The sequence below is a fragment of the Antechinus flavipes genome, chromosome 2, assembly GCF_016432865.1.
Source record: "Antechinus flavipes isolate AdamAnt ecotype Samford, QLD, Australia chromosome 2, AdamAnt_v2, whole genome shotgun sequence".
NCBI lineage: Eukaryota > Metazoa > Chordata > Mammalia > Dasyuromorphia > Dasyuridae > Antechinus > Antechinus flavipes.
The window spans coordinates 240,626,197-240,649,185 of NC_067399.1; positions in this window are offsets into that span (position 1 = coordinate 240,626,197).

Here is a 22,989-nt window from a genome sequence, read left to right on the forward strand (position 1 = left end):
TCAAGTGACATTATTATAGGATTTTTTTTTTTTCATTTACCAATTTCTTAAGTTAAAGAGAATTTATTCTGAAGAACAGTAGGGAAACATGCAGAGTTAGTGGAGTAAAAGAGCAGAGTAAAAACCATATACACAGTATCTATCATTTGGGCAAATCATCTCTTAGGTAACTGATTTGCTCTTTACTAAAACGGAAGGGTTGGTCTAGGTGAACTCTTAAGGTCCCTTCTAGCTCTAATGTTATATGTTACTAAGTGCTTTTGGTTCCAGACCTTTGATTTCACTTATGTCAATAACTCGTGATGCAAACTTTGTCCACTAATGAAGATCTTCAGTTGACCTTTAAAGTCCTAAAGAGCTGCCTGTGACACTAAGGAGTTGTGACTTGCCAAAACAAACTGTTTGTGTCTAAAGTAGGGCTTGAACCCATGTATTCCTAACTCCAAGGCCAGCACTCCTACTATTCTGCATTATCTTCTTTGAACTTAACCAGTTAAAAAATTCTACATGAAACAGCTTTCCCATGTGCGTGTGTGTATACGTGTGTGTCTGTGTCTGTGTCTATGTCTGTATGTGTAGGCTGTGTGTGTAATGAGAGGGGTGCATAGGTTTATATATATTTTTGTGGATAAAGAAATGAAGGCCTAGAGAGTTTGAATGACCTACTTTAGAAATCAAGATTATATATTACTAATACAAATGTATATTTGAGTTTCTTCTCATAAATATGTAAAATGTGTGTGCATATATTTCATTGGTGATTTGTCCAAGTGGTGCATAAAATGTATACTTTTTAATCCTGCTATTGTAAATTGCCATCTTCCTCCACATAACTTTCATGTGTGTGTGTATACACACAAATATATGTGAATCCTGACTCTAATTGTACATTTTCAGATGGTAAGTTTAAAGCTATAGTACACACACATGTAATGGGCTGAAACTGAGCAGATGCACTTGGACAGCCAAGCATTTAAGGCTAATTACTTATGGGACAATACTCTATTAGCATATGCTTGGAAAATGGCCCGCCCCACTATCCTGTGCTGGCTTGATCTGTTGGTATAATCAGAGAATGGTAGGAAGGATTAGAGGGTGGAGTAAGAGAAGCAAGAGTGACTTCTGGCCCAGAGAGGAAGATGGAGATTCCTGTGTCCATTCCACTCACTTGGATAAAGAATAAAAATCAAGGACTTTGACTTATCCTCACTCTGGCTGATTCTAAGGTATCCAGGGTGCTAACTTGGTCTTCACAGACACACACATACACACATATATACATACATACATATCTATATATATATATACATATGTGTGTATGTGAGACACACACATCTCTGTAAACATAATTGGGAGTTGGAGAGTGAAACTGAGGGGTACATGAGCTTTAGCTGGTCCTATCAAATTAGATTTACTTCAGATGTGAGCCTGGTGATGGATTGTGTGATGGTCCTATACAGTTCTAGAGAAAGCTCCTATCCAGTTTAGCTGCAGTGGTAAAATCTTTGGCCACAGCAACTCTTAAACAATTGACTTAAGATGAAACAAGGAGATGAATGAATTCAGCTTTGGTAGGGTATTTCCGAGAAACATGTAAAAGCAATGGAGAGATGGAAATAGTCTTCCATATATAGTCCTTACTATGATAAAAGGGGGAAAAAGTCCATGTTCTCTAGGACTTAGCTACTGGGAGAAAACGTGTATACAAAGTATACCCTTTTAAGGGGCAGGGGCTGGTGATTGACAGCTTGGAAATCAAGAAGGGCCTTGAAAGAAGATACAAAAACAGCTTTCAAGGAAGCTAGGGATTTTAAGAGAGGAAGATGAGGAAGGAGAGCATTCCAGGCATGGGAGAGAGTCTACAGACATTAATGGAAGATAAAATGACAGAAATGTCTTTTTTTAAAGACCGTTTTTAAAAAAGTTTTATTTTCCAAACATACATGAATAACTTTTCAACAATGACACTTGCAAAACCTTGTGTTCCAAAATTTCCCCTCTCCCTTAGATGGCAAGTAATCCAATATATGTTAAAAATATGTTAAATCCAATATATGCATACATATTTATATAGTTATCTTGCTGCACAAGAAAAATCAGATCAAAAAGGAAAACATGAGTAAATAAAATGCAAGCTAACAAGAGTGAAAATGCTATGTTGTGATCCACACTCAGTTCCCACAGGCCTCTCTGAGTGTAGATGGCTCTCTTCATCATAAGATCATTGAAACTGGCCTCAATCATCTCAATATTGAAGAGAGCCACGTCCATCAGAATTGATCGTCACAATATCTTGTTGCTATGTACAATGATCTCTGGTTCTACTCATTTCACTCAGCATCAATTCATGTAAGTTTCTCCAGGCCTTTCTGAAATCATCTGCTGGTTGTTTCTTATAGAACAATGATATTCCATGACATTCATATGTTACGTTCTCTGGTGAGGTTTTCTTGGGCTCTCTGGAAGAACTTTATCTTCCATATATATATAGTTTATATATATATATAAATATATATGTGTATATATATATATATATATTTATATAACATAGCGTTGTAGGATTAAATCAATGCTAAATCAATTCCACTTAGTACTTTGTTTCAAGTTCTGACCCATAACATCTTGTAGGACTAAATCAGTCATACTGAATTATGTTAATTAGATAGCTATTGTCTCTATCAAGTCCATTGACTTAGTACCCTGCAAGAATCCTTTGTTTCAAGTTCAGAGTTCTGGCCCATAACACATATACCATAACTTACTCAGATATTCTCCAACTGAGGGGCAGCCACTCAGTTTCCAGTTTCTAGCCACTACAAAAAGGGCTGCTGGCTTCTCTTCTACAATGAAGAGACCACTGCATCTCCCAGTAAGTGAACTATTGAGTACAAAAGCTTGAGTAAATGTTCATATGTTCACTCTAAGGCAAGCTTTAGAGATTGTTGCTTGTCTGCTTGAAGCCTTTTAAATCAAGCGTACAAGCCTCTATTAGGTTCCCATTAGGTGCCAAGGATGGGGATACAAAGATAAAAGAGGCCTTGTCCTCAGCTGATGATCTAGTGGAGGAGGCTACCTGCAAAAAAAAAAAAAAAAAAAAAAAGCAATTAAAAGGGTTCTTGCAGAAATTAGGGTTCAAACTGAATCTTGAAGGGAACCAGGGAAATCAGGACTTTTAAATGAGGAAAAAAAGGATTCCTGGTAGGAGGATAGCCAGTGAAAATGCACATTAAGGAGATGAAATATCTTCAGGGAATAGCACAATGTTTAGGATTGTTAAGTGGCTGGAAGTCTGGAAAGGGAGAAGAGACCATGTTATTAAAGGCTTTAAAAGCTAAATAGAGGATTTTATACTTGGTCTTCCAATAGAAAACCATTAATATTTGTGTGTGTGTGTGTGTGTGTGTGTGTGTGTGTGTGTACGTGTACACAATATAATCAAATCTGCACATTAGGAATATCATTTTGGTATCTGAATGGGGGATTAACTGGAGTGGGGAGGGATTAGGCAGGTAGATCACCCAGTAGATTATAGCAATTACAGCAATAGTCCCAAATATAAACTGATGAAGGCCTGCACCAGGGTTATAGCAGTGCCAGAGGAGAGAAGGGGTTGCATAGGAAATATATGAAGGTTAAAAACAATAGGATATGGAAACTTTTTGGATCTCTGGGGCATTATTGAGAAGTCAATGATGATATTTATATTGGGCAACTGGGAGGATTGTGGTGCCCTCAACAGTATTAAGTAATATAGTGGAAGAGAAGATATGGAAGAAAATATAATAGATTTTGGTTATTCTGAGTTTCAGATGGGTGTGGAAATCCTTTACATGTCCAGATTAGTAAAATGAGAGCAAGTTAGATCTTAATAAATTGAACTGAGAATCATCTGCATGGAGATGAGATAGATGATTGAATCCATAAGAATGGATGAAATTGCCATGGAAAATAGTATAAATGGAGAAGAAAAGAGAGTCTACTGGGGACACCTGAAATTAACTGATAAAACATGGATAAAGATCAAGGAAAGGAGACAGGTGTTTTCAGACAGATGGAAAAATTTGTAGAGAGTAGTGTAACAGAAAGAGAGAAGGTCAAGGAGAAAAAGATGATTAACAGCCTCAATGTCGAAGAGAGGTCAAGAAAGAATTGAGAAAAGACATGTAGATTAAGCAATTAAGAAACTGTTGATAACTGGAGAGACCAGCGTCAGGTAAATGATGAAGTCAGAAACGAGGCTGCAGGTGTTAAAAGAGAGAAAAGGAAATGAACTTTGATTGCAGATGACTTTCTCAAGGAGTTTAGTTTAGCCAGGAAAGAGAGCAGAACATTATATTACAAGCATGAATAGACAGATCAAGGGATTTTTTTTTAAATTTAATTTTTTTTTTTTTTTTTTTTTTAAGGATAAGGGGAGATGAGTGTGAGTAGCAGTGGAGTAAACAGCCATTAGACAGTGAAAGAAGAAAGAATGATAAGAGTGGGAATGATAAAGGGGGCAAGGTGCTGGAGAGGATAGCATAGGAAAAGAGGACATGGAGAGGGGTTGGCCTTGGTTAAGAAAGCCCAGCTTTTTATGTGATCCGGGGTGAAGAAGCAGAGTGGGAGAGGACTTTCCTACCTTGGATACTTTTCCCATAGAATTGTGCACTTAAAGACATTTGTTGCCAAATCTACGAAATAAAATGGTGGGAGAACTCGCTCTTCTACAGCTATACATCTACTCTTCAGACTTTGGAACCTAGGGACCTGTCCAGGGTCAAGTACCCAACTCAGCAGAACAGCCTCGGTCAAGGTAACGGTCAGGGGCATGTTTGGTGGGGTGGCTGGCGGACTGGAGCCCCGAGGGAGGAGCCTCACACCTCTTGCTCTGCTTGTTTCCTGCAGAAGACTCCAGTGGCCAATCTGCACAGGTTAGCTCCGTTAGAGGTCCAAACGTGAGTCGCCTCAGAACGGAAACCTGGGGCAGAGCTTTGGCCATGACACAAGGGGAAAAGCTTTAGTTTTCTTACACCCTTGAAGTCTAGATCTACTTGCTGTTCCTCACACCCGGTGTTCCGCGTCCCATCTCCGTCCCTTTGCCTTGGCTGTCCCCTCCTTCCTGGAATCCTTTCTCCTTTCTCAATTCTGACTGTGGCGGGGCTGGCTTCCTTCAAGATTCTGCTCAGGTCGCCCCTTTCTGAGAGAAGCCTTTTCTGCCAAGCACTCTCTAAAGGGCGCAGATAAGAAAAGAAGTAGGTGGGGAGAGACCGGCGGGGGCTGCAGTGTCCAGGAAGAATCCCTGAGGAGGTGGACCTCAAACTGGAACCCCTGCGGGGAGGCTCAGCGGGGAGCAGAAAGGCGCGAGCCCCCGGTGCCCTGGCTCCCACATTACAGGCACTAATCCTCGTCTGGTCTTTAGTTTCTGCGGACGGTGTCTGCTTCCCAGCCGCACCACCGCCCCTTCCCCGACCTAGCGCAGGGACCACCTTCCTCGCTCGGTGCTTCTGCTTTCCCCGCTCCCCATGGCCTCGGGCAAAGTCCCTTCTCCGGTGCTTTTGAAGGTTGTCATCGCCTTTGGGGACCCTTCTGTTCCTGCTCTGGGCTACCAGCTTTACAGATCCAGACTTGTTTCAAAGGGAGAGAGCTCGTTTCTGAGCGGCAGAAGAATATTCCTGCAGGGCTTGTGCCCTCCCGAAAGGACCTCTGGTGCCCTTGGTGCCATAGCCTATACCCTTAAAAGCACGTCCTTTACAACAGACCTAGCAAGGGGACCTCGACTGAAACTAACCCATATCATATTCAGCTTTGAGAGAGCTCTCCCAAAGGTTAGTGGGCTTTGCACTTACGTAAAGTCCAAATAGCCCTCTGTGGCTTCTACTGCTTGTTTCTACTTGGGCTTTCCCGGACTCAGAAGACCAAGTGCCTGGAGGGATGGGGGAGGACGGAGTGGGAATCTAGGTGGTAGAAGGGCATTGCCGAGATGGACATTTGTCCAACTTTGCATTTCACGTCTTAGATTTTTCTTCACAATGACCATGGTAGTCACCCTTCAGACCCTAAGTATAATTGGCAATTGCCAGTGGGAAATAGGAGGGGAAGAACAAACTAAAGCAAATTAAAGACAAAATTCAACCACTAAAATTTGTTTTAAAATGTTTTTTGCCTTTTAGCTATTTTTCTATTTCTTCTGTGGTTGAAAAGGCATAATGATCCAGAATCTTTTCTCTTTTTTGTATCTTTTATATATACCTTTTTTATGTATGTGTTGTTTCCCCCATGAGAATTAAAACTCCTTGAGGGGTGGGATTGTTTCATCCTCCAGTACTTAGCACAAATGGATTGATTGATAAACTTGTCATTTGAGCTAGCTAAAATTGCATAACTTTTCATTAAGTGAAAGCAGACCCAAAAGAAAAAAAGATTCATGTGTATAAATGGTACTTTGTTATTTACCTGATTTGGGATTCTAGAGAAAAGAATAATGAAATGTTTGGAATCCTACCATTTCAAAGGTTTCAAAGTCATATCATGTAATGAGCAAAGCTTTTTTGTAACCTTGATGAATAATTCATGTCTTAGTTTCCAAAGGCCTTTAAAATAAGTCTAAATATGTTTATACTAGTTTCATCAAATATCACATCAAATACGTTTGTCCATGAAAGTTTTAAGTGTTCTACTTACCAAAGAGACTAAGCCACAGCAAGAAACATTGGAGAAAGGACTTTAAAAATAAATTTAGATACATCCATAGAATCTGAATAGTTCTTAATAAATAACTTAGGTTTGTTTAAGACCTTCATCAAAGGCTACAAAGACAGATGAGGGAAGTCAAAGGCAATTTTGGATATAGAAAACAAATTCTACTTGTTATATAGGACACAATTGAATACTTACCTACTTTTAAATTATGCACTTAATGAGAGCTGTGAGCTATGCAAGACAATGACTAAGTATAAAATATGGATTTCTAGCCATTATGCCATACAATAGAGACCCCCAGAAAGATAATAACACGCCTTCCTATTCAATCACTAATGGCAGTATAAGGACCCCAAAGAGCAAAATCATATGAGAACTGTGAGTGTGAAACATAAAAGCCACAGTCAATCAATATGATGGAAATAATTGTCCATGTGGTATATAGCTGCTCTGATAGTTTTAGTCATCTTAATTATCAGGATTATAATCTTGTCCTGGTACAAAATAGTGATGTGTACAGAGCTGGAACACTAATATTCTAATTGCTATACCCCAAGAGAGATATAGTGGAACTGAATTAGGATGATAGATAATTACACAATTATAGAATTAGAGTTATAGATAAAGAACTTTAATGGCCATCAACTCCTCACCTGAAAAAGAATATTCTCTGTAGCATCCCCTAAAAATGGCCATCTGGACCTTTCTTGACAGTCTCCACTGAAGATAAGTCCTTCCTCTTGAGGTAGCTCATTCCATTTTGGTATCTCCAACAGTGAAGACATTTTCCCTCATATTAAACTATAATTTACCTCTTAGCAACAAATCTAACACTCTTTCCTTTTTTGTTAAGTTGTTTTTCAATCATGTCTGATTCTTTGTGACCCCATTTGATATTTTCTTGGCAAGAATACTAGAATGGTTTGACATTTCCCTCTCCAGCTCATTTTTATAGATGAGGAAACTGAGGCAAACAAGTGAACTGACTTGATCTGGGTTGAATAGCTGGTGTTTGAGGCAAATTTGAATTCAGAAAGATGATTCTTCCTGTTCCAAACCCTGTGCTCCATCTGCTGCACCATTTAATTGGTCTAATCTTTTTTTTTTTTAATCATGTTATCTCTCATTTTTGTGCTCTATATTTTTCCTACACCTTAGAGATATTTAGGTGCAGTGGATGAAACAATAGTTTTGGGGCCAAGAAGATCTGAATTCAAATCCAGTCTGAGATAATTATTATCTATGTTACTTTGGGTGGGTGATCTTATCTTGTCTGCTTTAGTTTTCTTACCTATAATAGGGATGTCCATAATAGTACTTACTTCCCTGAGAATATAAAACACTTTATAAATATTAAAGAGCTATAGAAATGTTATCTGTTATTATTACCGCAACTTAACCATTTTCAAAGAGTATCCGCATGTACTATCTTATTTAATAACATAATAATCCAATTAGGTTTAATTACAGGGAAACTATTATTCCCATTTTACAGTGAAGAAACCAGGTTAGAGAAGTTAATTGATTTATTTAGGATAACCTTGGTATTGTCTTGTGCTAAGAATCAAGACTAGAATATTGATTTGTGATGATTCCTGATCCAGTGCTTTCTATACTTTACTGTGATGATGTGTCTTATGAAACTCAAAGTCAGATATTGTGGTAGTGGGGATAAGGCTTAAAAGGGAAGATGGGGTAATTATGGTATAAAACTTGGAAATCAGAGTCGGGGGAGGGGGATAGCTGTCAGCTATTCTCTAGATTTCTTTAAAAGCTTGAGAATATAGGATCTCAGGGCTGGTGTTTGTCACTTTTGATTCAGAAGTTGAACAGGTGGCGAATGAAGGACTATTCAGAGAGCTTATATTTGTAATGAGGGCCTTAGAGTTCTTGATTGGGGTAGAGATCTAAGGACAAAACCAACAAGTCTCTTCCCTCAAGTAGCTTACATTTTAATGAGAGTGGTGGATATGCGATAAATTCACCCCCACCCCCACCCCAACACACACAAAATAAGCATTACATATTTGAAGTATATATAAAGTAATTTTATAGAAAGAATACTCAATTGAGGAAATCAAGAAAGAATTTGATTAAGAAGTGTAATCTGAGGTGAACCTTAAAGGGAGCAATGGATTCAGATAAAAATGAGGAGGAAAAGCATTCTAAGTATAGGATTCAGCCTGTCAAAAGACATGAGAGTCAGTGATTATTTCCCCAGTTGTTTTCAAGAGGGAATTGGGAAGAGTTTATACTATCCTGAGGCAGTGACCCCGGACATTTAGAATGTAATCCTGTATGTATGTACAACTGAGCAGGTCCATTTAGCCCAGACCCAAGGCAAGAGGGCTTGGGCCTGCATTGGCTAAGATGAAGCCTTTATGGAGGAAAATGCATAGCCCTTTGCTAAAGAACTACCATAAATATGGAGTAGCTAGGGACATTGGATAATTTTGGACCTTAGATAAGAAAGAATTAAGTTAAAATTCAGTGTCAATCAGTGATACTAGCTGTGTGACCTCAGTTTCCTCATTGTAATTACAATTACAAATTACAATTGTAAAATGGGGATCATAATAGTACCTACATAACAGGGTTGTCATGAAAATCAAATAATATTTGTAAAACACTTAGCATAGTACCTGATATGTAATGACTATTAAATAAATGCTCATTGATCTTAAAGGAAAGGGACCCACATATGCAAAAATGTTTGAGGCAGCTCTCTTTGTGGTGGCTAGAAACTGGAAATTGAATGGATGCCCATCAGTTGGCGGATGGTTGAATAAGTTGTGATACATGAATGTTATGAAATGTTATTGTTCTGTAAGAAATGACCAGCAGGATGATTTCAGAGAGACCTGGGGAGACTTACATGAACTGATGCTGAGTGAAATGAGCAGAACCAGGAGATTATTACACATGGCAACAACAATACTACATGATGACCAATTCTGATATACGGGGCTCTCTTCAACAATGAGAGGATCCAAATCAGTTCCAATTGTTCAGTAATGAATAGAACCAGCTACACCCAGCTAAAGAACTATGGCAAATGAGTGTGGATTACAACATAGCATTTCCACTCTTTCTGTTACTGTTTGCTTGCATTTTTGTTTTCCTCCTCAGGTTATTTTTACCTTCTTTCTAAATCCAATTTTTCTCGTGCAGCAAGATAACTGTATAAATGCATATACATATATTGTATTTAACATATACTTTAACATATTTAACACATATTGGACTACCTGCTATCTAGGGGAGGGGGTGGGGGAAGGAGGGAAAAGTTGGAACAGAAGGTTTGCAAGAGTCAATGCTGAAAAATTACCCATGCATATGTTTTGTAAATAAAAAGCTGTAATAAAAAAATGCTCATTCCCCTTTCCCTTCTTTTGGGGGAAATAATTCTGTAAAATATTTTTATATTTTCATAGGACACTAAGTACTGCAATATCAATTCAGAGCATCAGGCAAAGGGGTAGTGCTCCTACTAGAAAAACTGAATGAGTTCAGGTATTTAAAAACTATTTAGAAGAGAAAAGGAGATTATCTTGATACAGATACTGCAAGGGAAGATTGATTAGCAAATTCTAAACTTGCCTAATAGCTTACCCTATTTCATTATTTTATAATATTTTTTATAACTTCTTTTGCTTGTTTGTTTGTTTGTGGATCCAGGTTCAAACTAAACTAGGGAAGTGGCTGAGAGATTAAAGAGAAGGGACTAGAAGCCAGGCACATTGTGGAGACAGAAACAACAAGATTTGGCAACTAATTAGATCTATGGGATGAGGAGAGTTTGATGTCAAGGATGGCACCAGACTTTTGAACGTGGATGACTGGAAAGTTGGAGGTGACTTCACGAATAACAGAATTTTGGAAAAGGGGTAGAAGGTTTGATGGGAGAGAAAATGTGATTAGATCTGGGATACAAATTCCTACCTTCTATTCCCCAGATGAAAAGAGATTGAGAACAAGACTCTATACCTGCTGTGTGAGAATAACTGCCACAAAGCCCACGGTGATATGTGGGGGGTAGGGTGTGTCAATATTGGGGGTTCAGTGGAATTTTGCCTATACATCTGCTGTTGATTTCTGACCAGAGATTAGATTGTTACATCCCTGAAAGGTACAGCCAAAGGTGGCAGGGAGGAAGGGCACTGAATAATAATGGATTTAGGAGGTGGCGTAGTTATGTTGGAGACAATCTCATGATAGGGAATTGTGGGGGGCAGGAAGAGGATATGACCCATTTTCTACTTCTGATTTTCTGATAAAGTGCGTGGATCATGCCCCATGTTACTTAGAATGATTGTCCTAACTTTGAAGACTATGGCCCTAGAATCGCCAATTACAGGAGCTGAGTTTGCTCCTTTGTAAAATTAAGGACTTGAATTAGATAATCCATAACATTTTCCCCAGGACTAATATGAAATTTTAAAAGTTGAGAAAGAAGGGAAAGAGAAAAGGAAAGAGTGATAGCTTCAAACTCTCTTTTAATTCCCTCACCTAAATGATGAATAACTTTATCATTTAGTTATCAAGGAAGATTTGTTTGAATAGAAAACTATCAAGTGGCCAAGTAACTGGGAAATTGACAATTAATTCATCTGCTTCCTCATAGTATTTAAGAACCTCTGTCTCCCCATCCTTGAAAGTGATGGGGTTGGTTATTAGCTGTAAGTTAGGAGCAATCTGAATGCATACTGAAGCCACTTTTGCAAAACACCTTCCATATATTTACTTTTCCATAAGGACAGACTGCTTGGTTGAATAGCTCTTTTACCTGACCCTGAAATGATGTCTAGTATTCTTTTCTAATAATGACATTTTGATGTAGCTAAAGCAATTGTCATTGATCAGAGAGATAGTAGAAATTATTATTCAGTGTGAAACAGAGACCTCATTCCATTGCTAATGTTTGTTTATGTGAATTAAGGATTCAGAATCTATCATTTGCTGACCTAGTAATTTTTTTTTCCCATCAGCAACACAAACTGTCAAATTAGTAAGAGAAAGAAAGGCAATTTCTGCTTTGGAACTGGATTGAGTCTTTTTTGTTTTTTTTAGAATTTGGGGAGTTTTCTTGGCAAAGATACTGAAGTGCTTTGACATTTCCTTCTCCAGTTCATTTTATAGATGAGGAAACTGAAGGAAACAGGGGTTAAGTATGGAAAAGACTTGTCCAGTGTCCCACAGCTAGGCAATGTCTGAGGCTAGTTTGAATTCAGGAAGATAAGTCTTCCTGACTCCAAGTCTGGCAGTCTATTCACTGAACCACCTAATTGAATCTACATGTCCAGTGAATTAATTTCTTGTTTATTGTATTGTGATCCTCACCACTGCTGATTCCAGCATATATGACTTTCCTTGATGTTAAATGTGCTTAGGTTAATGTCAATAGTAATGTATCTATCTACCTTTTTATGTTACAGGAATGGGGAATGGACTGTGATTTCAGTGGCATAGGAAACTCCCATGAAAGGAAACTCTTTCTACCTTTGCAACTTATACACTTAGAGAGATGCCCAGGGTACCAAAAGTGGCTTTTTTCAGGCTCTTTCAACCTTTATGTATCAAGGTAAGTATTTGAACCCAAGCCCTCCTGGCTTTAAAGCAAGCTTTTTACTTTGCCATAATGCCTCTCAAACGAGATAATAAAATTAAAGCTATCGGTAAGCGTTTAAGTGCTATCTAAATACCAGCTAGTATGAGATAAGTTCAATTTTTTTTTCCTGATCATCAGTTGGAATATATTTTTCATGGGCCTTGAATGTCAGGTCAAAGTTACGGAGTTTATTTTGGGAGTAATTTCAATTTGACTTTTTACAAGATTCTAAATTTAATGATTTCCCTTCAACAACAAGAAAGAATATATTCATATACAAAGTAGCATAAACAATAGACTTCAATGTGAAGCTGCTGATCTCTATTATGTATATCCTTCTTTTTGGAGAGTATATAATAAATTCCCCATGTTACTTTTTTTTTTTTTGAGGCAATTGGGGTTAAGTGACTCGCCCAGGGTCACACAGCTAGGAAATGTTAAGTGTCTGAAGCCAGATTTGAACTCAGGTCCTCCTGACTTCAGGGCTGGTGCTCCATCTACTGTGCTACCTAGCTGCCCCCCCCATGTTACTTTCAAAGATATGCTTGTTTCCTTTAATTTTTTTTCTATTTAAGGCTTGAAAATTTCTTTCCTTATGTTTTCAATTAATTTTCAAATTATTTTCTCAATTATCAAGCATTGAAAAAATTATTCTCTTCTATGCATTTAAAAATGCTTCTATGACCCTCATTATTTCCACTAATTCAGCTAATCTGGCCATCTTGCAGCAATTCATGTAACATTCCATTTCCCATCTCTGTGTCTTTGAAAAGGTTGTCCCTCCAAGCCTAGAATATAGTCCTTTTTTATTTTTTAGCATCCTTAATTTCCTTCAAAGCTCAGGTGAAGCACAACCTTTTATATCAGCCCTTTCCTGATTTCCCACTGATACTAATGCCATTCCTTTCACTGCCCCCAAATTTCCTTGCTTTTTATATTTGTTTCCCTACACATGTATTTGTTGTTTTTCAAATAGAATGTAAGTTTATTGAGGGAAAGAACTGTTTCATTTTTGTCTTTGTATCATTAGCTACTTAATAAATGCTTGTTGATTGATATGATTCAGTGCAAACACCTGCTCTGTTCTAGGTACGTACCAGGAACTAGGGATTTAAAGGCAAATGGAGAAATGTAGTAAAAATGTAGTCAAAGAACTTAGAATCTATTGGAATGGGTTCAAATCTACACCAGTGAAGAGAGGAAATGACCATATCAATGAAAGATCAATGATGCATTGAAGTTTGGGAGAATTTAGAAACAAATGGCTCAGTAAAAGGAAATCATGCAGAGATTTTTCACTAGTAAAAAAACAACAAAATATTGAACATTTTATAATGTTTTTTTAAAGAGAAAATAAATGCAGTTAGAGACATGATGTCAATAGGTCAACAAAAATGGGTGAGTTATTAACCTCAGGGTATAGAGGTGCTATCAGAGAGCAGAGAAAAACCATCTGCTATTGACCATTTTTTATTACCACTTCAGGGTAAACTAATAAAACTCTCAGTTTCAATTAAATTGTGGAAGTCCATGTTTCCCCTTTCTCAGGCACCTTATGCCACAATAAAAACCAGAATGGCCCAGGAAAGGCTGGAGGTTTGTCCTTTGGAAAGATTATCAGCACCAAACAGTATAAAGTCACAGATTTTCACATTTTATTTTGGGCTCCTCCTGATACAAGAAGTGAACAGATGTAACTTCTTAAGAATTTTCCTACCATAGGTCTTTTAGATATAAAAGTCCAAGGCATCAGATACTATTGTTAACAAGGAAAAACAATGGTTATAATTTTTTTGGGGTGAGGTTTTAACGCTGAATGCTTGAATTCTCAATTCTATTCAACTCAAGTCCCTCCGGTGTGGGCCAGATCTGTTAGAGCTTGTTATCTAGAAGGGGGCTTAGAAGGATGTACGATAAACAGAATACCCATCAGAAGATAATTAGGTACCTCAGAGAGCTCCAACAAACCTTTGTACTGATTCTTTCTTTACCTTAGATTGCATCTAGGTTCTTTAAGGAGATCCCATTTCACTTTTTCATGATTAATATTCAGAAGGTGTATAATATAACCTGGATCAATACCACTCTAGTCACAGGATTTATATTTCTATAACAGGAACTATGAGACAGGAAATATTGAAACTTGCACGCATCTCTCTTTTGGTACCTACCTAATGAAAAGCTGGTTATGGTTTTGCCCAGAACTATAACTAGGGAGGAGGCAACTGCGTTTTTGTCTCAGGTGGCAACATTTTTCAGGGTTTGCCTAGTATGCTTTCTCCCAGAGTAGGTAGTCTTCCCTCCATTGTAGTCGGGAGACTGTGTGCATCTCATAATTTTCACCATCTAGTACTTGTGTGGGGATTTGGATGGGTGAAAGCCAAATCCCGAAAGAAGAGTGAGGTCCCAAATCAGCAGATATTGGGAGAAGAAGAGGATATAGGCTACTTCCTCTCCTGTTATTTCATACTTGTTTTTGTACCTTTCCTTCCATTATCCTTGCCTTGTATAGCTAAGAGGATCACTCTTTGGATAATCATGTTTCCTTCTTCTATTTTAACTGAATTTGCCTCAGGTGCTGAAATTTATAGTTACAGCTTTTGTTTCACTGTCTAACTTTTAAATCTGCATTGTTAACACATACAGGTTTGACCTTCCATTTTAGCACATGTAATTTTGACAAAGCTTTGATCCTATATTGCTAACACATACAATTTGATTTATTACAAGGCAAATACTTCTGGGTCACAGAGGAATTTTATGTCATAAAAACATGTACATATTTACAAGTTAATGTTAAAAGTGTCCCTTGTTGCATATCTTACTATATTTCATAAGGTTGCTGATGACCTGACTGACTCCTGGCTCTATGTACAATGAATTTTGTTTGCTTTTCCCATATTTCAGTGATTCGTGTTTTCATCTATTTGGACAGCTTCATAAGTTGCTTTGTTAGGCTCACAGACCCACAGACCTAAAGTTGGAAGAGATCTCAGGTTATCTTGTCAAATCCTCTGATTTTATTGATAGAGAAATTGAGGCTCAAAGATCCTATGCTTGTTTGAGATCCCAAAGGCAGCCAAAAAAGTCATGCTCTGTTAGTCCCTTCTTTTGTGATGAGCCTTTTTTTTTTTTATTAAGTCAGATTGGTTCTCAGAAAATAAACACTCCCACTTCCCCTCCCATCCTCTCCCCTTCTTTCCTTTCCCTTGCTCTCCTTTTCTCTCCCCTTCGCTCCTCTCCCTTCCCTTCCTTTCCTTTCCTCTTCCCTCTCCCCTCTTTTCTCTCCCTTCACCTGTCTTCTCTACCTTCCTCTCCTCTTCCGTTTCCTCTCTCCTTTCCTCCCCTTTCTTTTTTTAGTTTGTTTGGTCTAATCCAAGTTTTTATTCTACTAGAAAAGGCTATGAAATCCCTGAGTCATAATATAAAATCTATAATATAAACAGACTAGGACCATGGTGGAGATTTTTTTGACCTAAACACTGATGTGATTCTAGAACATCGAAGAAATTACTTCTTCTCTTCTCCCACACTTGATATTCCATCCCAACATCAGGTTGTTTCTCAAGCCTGGAATCAACTATCTTATGTCAACTTGGTAGAATATTTCACCTTTTTCCAGGCACATCTCAGTTATTGCCTTTTGTATAAAACTTGTGATGTTCTTTCAAATTGCATTTATTGGTCTCTTTTTATGTTGAATACCTATAATAGAATGTAAGCTCCTTGAGGTCAGATACTATGGTTTTTTTTCCCTTTGTTTTCTATCTTCATTAAAACTAGTGCCCATCCTTAAGGTATTGTAGTTAATAAGTATTTGTTAAAAAGAGTGCTAAACTTAAGAGTCTTCTTGACTGGGTTTGAATACTGTTCCTGGCAATAACTAGTTTAGTAACTAGTAAATTCACATCATTTCTCTAAAGTTCCCCTTTTTTTATCTGTAAAATGAGAATAATATCCACCTCTCAGGAATGTTATAAAGATCACATGGGATAATGTTTCTAAAATGTTTGCACTTTTAATTTTATTTATTTTTATCAAAATTTAAAAATAATACATTTTGAACTTAAGTACAAAAAGACAAAAAGCATTTCTATATACACAGCACAACATAAGAGTATATGTGAATATATATGAATTTAAAACCACGAGTTTTCATTTCACACTGTTTTATAAAAAAAATCTAATAGATGTTATATATCATTTTCAAAGCATCTGTGCCTTTCTGTGCTTCCTTCTAAGTTTCTGCTTTTTGATGTGCTTTACAAATCTAAGTTATTCACATGCAATCTGGCAGAGACTGTTTGAATAACTGAACATTTTTGAGTTCTGCTTAACCATTCCAGATCTCTAGGATCTTCTGTCAAGTGAGAAATTCAAGTGTTCTTAAAATATTTGGATTTGAAAGAAAAATGCTGCAATCAATCCTCTTCTATGACAAACAACCCACATTATTTGCCAACTATGAATATGTTAGTTTGCCAATATTCAGAGGCAAATTTGTTAACTCCTACTTATTTCTCCTATACATTCATTGTCCCACTCATATTTTGAGTAGTCTACATTTTCTTATGACTCTTTAGCTACAAAATTTTCTCCTAGTCAAGGTTTTTTTTAATGTTTGGGAGTTTTTTGTACTTAGATATAAATGACAACTACTTTTTTAGGGGCATATGGGTAAAAATAGAATTCATTGGATATAAAATCGAAAGGGACCTTCACAGTCACATAGACTAACCTGTTCGTTTCATAGATCATAGAATTATACATTTTAGAGCTAGGAGGTACTTTTAAGATCATGTAATTCCATATTTCACATGTAAGGAAACAGATACCCCAAAAGTTTAGGTGATGATCAAAATCATACAAATATTAAACAACAAGACTTCACATCCAAGTTCTTTGACTCAAATTATAGTACTCTTGTATACCATTTTGTGATGTGCCTAGGTCATGCTCATTGCATTGCTACTCCACTTCTCACTTTCTGGATTTTTTCCACCTCTTTTCCAGCAGCCTTCTCACTCTGGAGATGCTTCTGTCCTGCAGCCCTTATAATTTGTGAGTCCTCAATGGACCATTAATTCAATCTAATCCAACCAACATTTATTAAGCACTTACTATGTGCCAGGCACTGTGCCAAATGTTAGGGATACATTTTTTAAAAGCTTTTTATTTTAAAAATATATGCATAGACAGTTTTCAAAATTCACCCTTTCAGAACTTTGTGTTCCAAATCCCCCCCCTCCTTGCCTCCACCTCTTCCCTTAGATGGCAAATAATCCAATATATGTTAAACATATGCAATTCTCCTATACATATTTTCACAATTTTTAGGCTGCACAAGAAAAATCAGATAAAAAAAAAGAAAGAAAACAAAATGCAAGCAAATAACAGCAAAAAGTGAAAATATACTATGTTGTGATCTATACTCAGCTCCCACAGTCCTCTCTCTGGTGTAGATGGCTCTTTTCATCACAAGACCAATGGAACTGGCCTGAATCACTTCACTGTTAAAAAGATCCACATCCATCAGAATTGATCATCATATAATATTATACAATCTCTTGGTTCTACTCACTTCACTTAACATCAGTTCATGTAAGTCTCTCCAGGTTTTTCTGAAATCGTCCTGTTCATCATTTCTTATGGAAAAATAATATTCCATAACATCCATATTCTATAACTTATCCAGCCATTCACCAATTGATGGGCATCTACTCAGTTTCCAGTTCCTTGTCAGAATAAAAAGGGCTGCTACAAACTTTCTTTGCACATATGGATGTTTTTCTCTTTATTATGATCTCTTTGGGATACAAGTCCATTAGAGACACTGTTGGATCAAAGGGTATGCACAGTTAGTTCCATATTGTTTTTCAGAATGATTGGATCAGTTTACAACTCCACCAACAATGTATTAGTGTTTCAGTTTTCCCATAGTTAAGGATACAATGAATAAAATAAAAGATAATCCCTGCCTTTAAAGAATTTACAATCTAAAGCAGGGAGAGACTATATACAAAAGGAGGCAGGAAAATGAGGGAATGGAGAGGGACAGGACTTCAGGAAGTATTTGGTGCAAAAGAATCTTGTCCTATGGCAGGCAGAAGAGCAAATGCAAAGTGGAATGATTATCTTTTCATTGAAGTACCCAGCCCATGCCTCCCATATTTGGGAGCCCAGTTTTTGCCCTCTATAAAGGAAGGTATTGGGAGGATTTTGGTATACTACCCACCAGTCCTTCAATCAGAAGGGAAAGGAGGCTGAGGGAGGAGGTCCCATTCAGGGCTCAAGTTAGCAGCTTGGGATTGAGGTAAGAAGTGAAGAATTTATAGTAGGGGAAGTTTGCTGTATAGAATTAAAACTAATCTGGATAGAAGATCCAGAGTATCATGACCTTAATTTCTTGGAGGTACCCAGGCCATACTCTTATGACTTCTAGTTTGTTCTAGTTCTTACTCTTTGGACTTTTATACCTTATTTTCTAGCTCTTTTTTTTTTTTTTATGGGTTATCTTCTCTCATTAGTGGGGAAAGTCCTTGAGGGTAAGGATTTTTTTCCTTTTTCTTATCTTATATTTCTACCCCAGTGCTTACTACAGTGCTGTAGTGAGGATTTAATCTCTATCATGCTATTTTTATGAAATGAGAAAATTACTGTCAGGCTTCTCTTGTGATGAAACATTTGGGCAAATAATTTCATGTTAGAAATGGTTGATCTTGACCTTCTTTAAGTGATACTAGGATCCTGTACTATTCTGTACTATTTTCAAGTTTACTCAAGAAGTTTATTAACCAAACTATAGTTTAGTCTAAGGTAATTTCATAATATAAATTCTAAGGGTAGAAATGTTGAGCCTCTTTTTTCTCAAGACTGAATGACTTTCTTTTTTTTAGGTCACAATTCTGAATTTTTTTGAAAGTGAATGAGTAAAAAAACCAAACATTAAATATTGACTTCCATTATTAGGTGGTGTCAGATAGCTTCTAGGAAAGGGAAAGAAAATCAGTATTTATATAGTATCTACTGTATATCATGAAAGTTGAGTGCCAGGTAGACAACAAAGATAGATGAACAGCCTTGAAAAGGACTTGGAAGTCCTCACATCTCACCTTGTGACTCCAAGAAGCTAGAATATGAGTAGTACTACACCTTGATAAATGTCTCAGTAGAAGGGCTAAACCAGATTGAAGATGACCCAAAGGCTTCAAACCCATAGATAAGTTAGAGGGATGTCTGCCTCAAGTATGTGAATACTCCTCCATCAGAATGGCAAATGAGAATAACTTGTTCCCATAGCCATGAAGATGGCTGAAGTAGGCTCCCTATAGCACTTAGAAATTGGTCTGATACCAAAGACACCAAGGTCATCCACTGCATTCTGGAGAAGTCATTTTGACTTTTCTCTTGCCATTGGACTCTGATGGCTCTGGAAGAGAAGGGAAGATTGCAAGTCTGCCTCACTTAAATCCAATTCACATGTGAGTGAAAGTATCACCCCAAAATGTCATTGGTCCCCTTCAAAAATGAAGGACAAACAATGATGTACCATGCCAGGTACTGAGAATTCTACAAATATTATCCCATTTGATCTTCACAATGTTCCTGTATTATCCCCATTTTTTTATTTGAGAAAACTCAGGCAAACAGAGATTAAGTGACTTTCCCCTACCCACAAAGTTATTAAGTATCTGAGTTTGAGTTTGAACTCACATCTTTCTGACTCTAAACTCAGCACTCTATCCACTGTGCAATTTAGTTGCTTTTTCTTCTTTCATGCTAAACATCTCTGAAACAAAAGAATATAGGTTTATAGTAGCTTTCTATTATCCATTCCTTAACCACATCCAGTTTATTGCTTTGTATAAAGATTCTGAAGACAAATCAAAGATGCTTGTTAACTAGGCAAAATTTGTATGGATAGAGACAGGTTCAGAAAGATACCAGTTTTTATTACTTATAGAAAATTAGCATTTAACAATGAAAATAGTTCTTAGATGGATGAATTTATAAAAAAAACCTTACTATAGATAGACCTATTTTATTCCAGAGTCAGAATGACATAATGAATAGAATACTCCTTAGATACAGGAAAGCTACGCTTCACATCTTACCTTTGATGGATACTGGCAGTGTGATCCTGATCATTTAAACTTTTAGTGCTATAGGCAACTCTCTGAGACTGGCATGATAAAGTACCAGACACTGAGATGCTTTCTCAAACTGAATTATCTCAGTTGTTTTTGACTACTTCAGAGAGCACAACTCTGAAAGGCTGTTATTCAAAATCTAAACATATGTTTACCTAAAAGGCTATCTTACAGAGAATTCACACAAGGCAAAAGCTCAGAGGGAGGTCAGAAGGAGGGATACAAGGACACTCTGAAGGTCTCTTTGAAGAATTTTAGTATCAACTGCAAGACATGGGAGACACTGGCATAGGATGGCTCAACATGTCATTCCCACATCAAAGAAGGTGCTGTGCCATGTGAACAAAACAGAATTGCAGTAGCACCAAAGGAAATGTGAGATGTGGAGATTTAGAGGCATTTCTATCCCTATTTTTCGAATGAACTATTTGTACTTGAATTGTGTAAAGCTTTTCAAGCTTGTATTGGACTGATCAACCACAGTTGAACACAATGTACCTTGACCTCAAAATCATGATACCATTGATTCTCTTTCAGTGAGAAGAATGAGCAACAACAATATAAATTGAGGAGAAGGTTTTGACATGCATTAATAGAAGTAATTTTCTCCCTTGGGAGTTCCCTATACCAATCAAATCAGATAGCTAGTCCTTCTCTCTGTTTCAGTCTTCACTTGCATTTTATTTCCTTGCTTTTTTCCCTTTCTTTTTTTAATTTAAAACTTTCATGTTCCTTTTCATTCTATAAAGTTGAAAAAAAAATCTGATTGAGACTACTTACACATCAGTTGGAAATAATGGAATTAAATTGCCCCCCTTTCCTAGTGCTACAAACCTTTTAAAAGGCTTCTATAAATGTCAAAACTACTTGTTTTTCTCTTGAAAAGTAATTTCCCTGTCACTCCTTGATCTGTTCCTTTGAGATACAATATTATTAGTCAATGATGATTTCTTTAAAGATCATCAAAGAACATTCTCCAATGTTTTTATCATTTCACTGACTAGAGTGAATTTTTCACTAACTTCAAGATGGTTACTAAATGATTAATTATGCATAAAAGATAGGACTGTTTGTTATTTACAGAAATGGAATAAATTTCAAGGAAGAACTTTAAAGCCCTTAAAATACTACTAATAGACCAAGAATCAAGATGATATTCCTACTTAACTTTAGTAACAAACTGTAGAATCTCTAAAAACAAAAAGATGAACATAATGACAGATAATAAGGGTGATGCAATAATAAGGGTGATGGGAGTCAAGATAGGAATGGGTTATACTTTATAGAATTTATATTAGTAATAATACAGCATATTAAAAAAATCACCAAAATTTGTAGAAAGTACAAGCATTCTCAATGGGTACTCACTCAACTCTGTAATCACACAACTATTTAGATTTGATATGCAGTCACGAATGCCTCTTTCATAGGCCACAAATCAAAAACTTTAGAAAGGAATGATCAAAATGATGAAATAAAAGTAGGGGTAAGTTCAGCAAAAGAATTATTTTCAACCCTCTATCCTCTACCCAATTCAAATGGATACAATCTCTTACCAGCTTATTCCAGGAGGAAAGTGACAGATCTCTTGAAAAATAACTTTGCAAGTTGAGGAATGGTTTTAGAAATATACTTTACCAGGTTTGTGCCACAGAAGCAATTCTTCCAGAATATTTCTAGCTCTTCCTTTTGCTAGCTTGCTGGTGTGGCACCAGACCAGATGCTTCTTAATTTTGAATGGCATTCACTCCTGCTGAGTTCAGCAAGCTCAAACCTCTACTGATGAGCTCTGCTCCCAAAGTTGTCATTTACTCCAAGTCTTCTCTCTGTTTTTTTGCTTTTCACTCCTCTATGGTGCTCTCCTACTGTTCTTCAGGAATTTTACTTGCTGCCACATCATGGATGTATTTTAATCTCTTTCAAGCGTAATACTTGGGCCACAAGCTGTGTAAGACCTTTCACTCCTTTAAATAGCTCCCTAGTATCTACTTTGGTGTTGCACAAGTGAATCATTCAGGCAACTACAAGACTTCTAAGACTGATCCCACCCCTTGGAATGTCTCCAGTTCTTAGTCCCAGGTGAATACAGCAAATGAATTTGCCTTACCTTTTTCCTGATTCAGGGTGCAAACAGGGTGCTCCTCACATATTAAACAGCTTCCACCAAGTCTTTCTGAGCTTGGGGACACATACTCACACTCCTTTTTATTTATCTTGTCCACTCTTATCATGTTCCTACATTAGCAAACTCTGATGACACAAATATCTCTGATGAATCAGTAATATCCAGAAAATACTAGAAATATTGTAGGAAGCAAGTTCATAGCTTTGTGGCCATTCATGCTGCTACAGCAAAAAATCCCTGTCCCACTTACATATACAACAAGGATTAGGAATCTCATAAGATAAACTCTTGAGGTAAGTACAGTTTTTCACAAGAGATCTGTCAGTATCAATATGGATAGCTTTTTTTTTTTTAAAGATGAGAAAGTGACTATTATGGGAAGGGTGGGATAGAATAGAGAGGGGGAGAATGATTTTCAGCTACTG